The following is a 4,208-nucleotide window of genomic DNA, read 5'->3' as shown; positions in this document are numbered from 1 at the left end:
TCCTGCTTTTGCATCAAGAGACGTCTTTCGTGAGTGATTTCGGGTGGTGTTATCCCTGACTTGGGTTGGGGGAGCCCTGCCGTGGGGGGAACCCAACAGGAGCTCCTCATGCCTTTGCTAGACACTGACTGATCACCACAATTAGGGCCACAGTCACATGTGACAGGGAATACAGAGAGGGCCCAGCTCCTTTTCTTAATGAAGGCAGGCTCCTGGACACAATGTGGCTGCAGTGCTAGAAGAATGCCAAAGTGTCTCATGAGCTCACTCACCTCACCCCTCAGTGCTCACCTTCCACACAGTGACTTTTTCCAGTATTAATGAGAAAGGGTCCTGGGAGTCAAATGATAGGAATGTCTTCTTGTATACAAAGTACAGAAAAATAAGTTCACTGCCCTCATATGCTGAGCACTTAAGATGTACCCTCAAAGAGCTCTGGTGTTGCAGTGGTTAAGTACTTGGCTGATAACAAAAGGCCAGTGATTTGAACCAACTACCTGCTCCACGGGAAAAAAATATATGGCAGCCTGCTCTCATAAAGATTACAGGCTGGGAAACTCTATGGGGCAGTTCTACTCTGTCTTATAGGGTAGCTGTGGGGTCAGAATTCACTGGGCAGCAATGGATTTTTTTTTTTTTTTTCTTGGAAGATGTGCTCTCAGTCTTTTCAATGATTCAATTAAGTAGGTGTCTCTTGATCACCATTTTACAGATGGGGTGATCAAAGTTCAGAGAGGGTGAGCAAGGGGACCAGAGTTGTATATTTAGCAAATGTAAGTGCTACTGTCCAGCTTGTTAGCAACTGCTGCTGTTCCCCCAGCACACTACTCCTCTTCTGGCCCAACTAGAGGGTCTCTGTCCCCACATACTATTCCTACACTAGCTTCACAAAGCTCAAAATAGCACCATTAATGAGTTTTATCAGCATAACTGCTGCCATGTGCCTTTTGTTTTATTGTATTTTGCTCAAAACTAACTCTGCTATTAAATTCTTCAGAGCCAAATGGTTAGACCTTGGCTATTTTCCAAACATATAAGGATGCACCTTTAACTGCTGAGATTAATACTGGAAACTTAGCTACTCAATTAAGCAAAACATCTCAGTACAGCCAAATCATATTTCTGTTGCAGGAATAAATTAATTTTGAAGACATTCAAGATGTCGTCTTTATTTTTGGCATCAATCTGTTTTTACAATTTAATTATCAGGGGATAAAATTAGGGGATGAGATTTAGAGTGAAAAGAAAGTGAAAAATGAGGTTGCATGCAGAAAAGACCTCCTGTAAAACACTTCCAGAAAACCTGCCTTTTCTTTGTGATAATATTCTCCACATTTCTTCAAACATCTCTCTTGACTTGCCTAAACAAGTGAAACCCCTGCATGACCAAGATGGCTAGAGCAAACCCCAAGTGGATTCCCTTTCATTTTCCACATCATCAACTCTTTTCTTGTTTGAGAATCTTTATTACCAAGGAGGATGTGAGCAACACAGACAGCCCAGCTGGAGTTGCAGAGTCCAGGTGCAGTTTTCTGTTCTGGCTGCAGAAAAATTCTATTTTGATTTGAAGCCTGACTATATTTCCTCAGGAATTGATCGTGAGAGAACAAATATGAAACCCTACTATGTTATCCTTTAGAAGCCATTCGTCTCATTATATTCAACTTTAAGGGAACCTGGCTGACCAAGAGCCTCCATTTCGTCATGCAGCCTGTGCACCTCAGCTCCTAAATTAACCAGCCTTTCCTCTCTGTATTCTTCACGAACCACCTGCTGTTTCATAAAATGTTAGGTGTCAGCTGTACACACCCAGGAAAATAGATTTCTGGCTTTGTCTTGATATTGCTTTAGAAGGATCTGTGCATAGCACTGGTGTGTATGGATTTGACAGCATGCATTCTGATATATGAAATCATGCTTTCTTATCCATTCATAAATGCTCCTGATTGTGAGTGATTTTGTGCAATTGTTTTTATGTATATTATGAAAGGGAATGGAAAAAAGGGACAGAAAAATAATATCCCAATAAAATTCTTCATAACAGGTAAATCTCAAATAATTATAAACCAGTGAAGACTTTAAATAAAATGAGTGTATTTAAATTTAAGAGTGAATTCATCTATTCATATTTTTATTCATTCATTCAATTAATTAATAAGCACTATTGGTCACATAAGGAGCTCTGGTAGCATAGTGGCTAAGGCACTTGACTGCTAACCAGAAGGCTGGCGGTTCAAATCCACCAGCCACTCCTCGGAAGGAAGATGGGGCAATCTACTTCCGTAGGGATACTGCCTTGGAAACCCAAGGAGGGGTCGTTATGAGTCGGGTCCGACTCGACGGCACATAACAGCATAACATTGGTCACATAACAGACATCAGACTCTCTGCTGGCTTGGGGAATACAATAGATAATTATTGTTCTCATCAAGCATCCATAGGAAATACAGACATGTGAATAGACATTTCAGTAGTGTGTTGAATATCATGCTGGGGAAGTCCAAGATCTCTGCTATAACATGGGGAGGATCAAGAAAGGCTTCCCCAAGGAAGACAAGTCTATACTGCAGTCAGAAAGACAAAGAGAAGCAGGCCAGATAAAGAGGGTTTGTGTTTGTGAAAGTGAATGTATGCAGGTAGATATGTATGTGCACATCTGAGTGCTTCCTCTGTCTTCTATGGAGCAGTTGGTAGGTTCAAACCATCAGCCTTTTGGTTATCAGACAGATACTTTAACCACTAAACTACCAGAGCTCTTTATGGGAGATTAAGAGACCCTGAACAGCTAAAGCAATCTTGACAAAGATACATAAAGAAGTATTCATATTTCCTGGTTTAAAAATATACAATAAACCTATAAGAACCAAAACAGCTGGTTGCTGGTATAATGATAGGCATGTATACCAATTGTATAGAATTGAGGGTTCAGAAATAAATAACCCCTACATCTATAGTCAATTAATATTTGATAAGAGTGCTAAGTTCATTCAATGGGGAAACAAGTGTTTCTTTAATTAATTGTTGTTGTTGTTGTTGTTTGCTGTCGAGAGTTTGGTAAATTGGATTTCTACATGAAAGAAAAAAAGATGAAGTAGGATCCATGCCTCACATCTTACACAAAGACCAATTTAAAATGAATTAAATACCTAAATGTGAAAACTAAAACCATAAAAGTCATAGGAGAAGACATTAGGATGTTAACAATGGATTATCAGATAAAACACCAAAAGTACTGGTAGCAAAAAACAAAATAGGTAAATGGGAGCTCATAAAAAATAGTTTTCTTTCTCAAAGAGCTTTATAAACAAAGCAAAGAGGCATCTATAGATAGGAAGAATTTTTTGGGGGGGAATCATATATCATATGAAGGTCTAATATGCACTATATATGTTGTTTTTGTTATGTGCCATTGAGTTGGACCCAACTCATAGCGACCCCTCCTTGGGTTTCCAAGGCAATATCCCTACAGAAGTAGATTGCCCAACCTTCCTTCTGAGGAGTGGCTGGTGGGTTTGAACTGCCAGCCTTCTGGTTAGCAGCCAAGTGCCTCAGGCACTACACTACCAGATATATATAGGACATTAAAAAAAAAAAAATCTACAATTTAACAACAAAAAGACAAACAACCTGATCAAAAAATGGGAAAATGATACGAACAGATATTTCACTAAAGAGGATATACAAATGGCTAACAAGCACATGAAAAGATGCTTATTGTTAATTGCCATTAACCCAAACCCGTTACCATCATTCTGCTCACAGTGATCCCCATTAGGCTCCTGAGGCAGTAAATCTTTACAGAAGTAGATTGCTCCATCTTCCTTCCATGGAGTGGCTGCTGGGTTTGAACTGCTAACTTTCTGGTTAGAAGCCAAATGCCTTTGGCACTCTGCCACCAGAGCTCCTTTTTAATAGTCATTAGGGAGATACAAATCAAAACTACAATGAGACCACCTCACCTCTGCTAGAATGGCTATAAGTTAAAAAAACAGAAAACAATGGGTGTTGGTGAGTATGTGGAGAAATTTGAACCCTTTATTTATTGCTGTGTGAAGGCAGAAGAATATAGCTTCTGTGGAAAGTGTTTCCATGTGAGTAGCGAATGGGATCTTAAAAGCTAGCAAGCTACCATCTAGATGCAATGATGGGTCTTTCCTCGTCAAGAAGAAAACCAAAATTAATGGAAACAATCAGTCCTAGTGACTGGT

The sequence above is a fragment of the Orycteropus afer genome, unplaced genomic scaffold (assembly GCF_000298275.1).
Source record: "Orycteropus afer afer isolate SDZICR_OR568_19922 unplaced genomic scaffold, OryAfe1.0 scaffold00221, whole genome shotgun sequence".
NCBI lineage: Eukaryota > Metazoa > Chordata > Mammalia > Tubulidentata > Orycteropodidae > Orycteropus > Orycteropus afer.
This window is presented reverse-complemented; position numbering follows the sequence as displayed.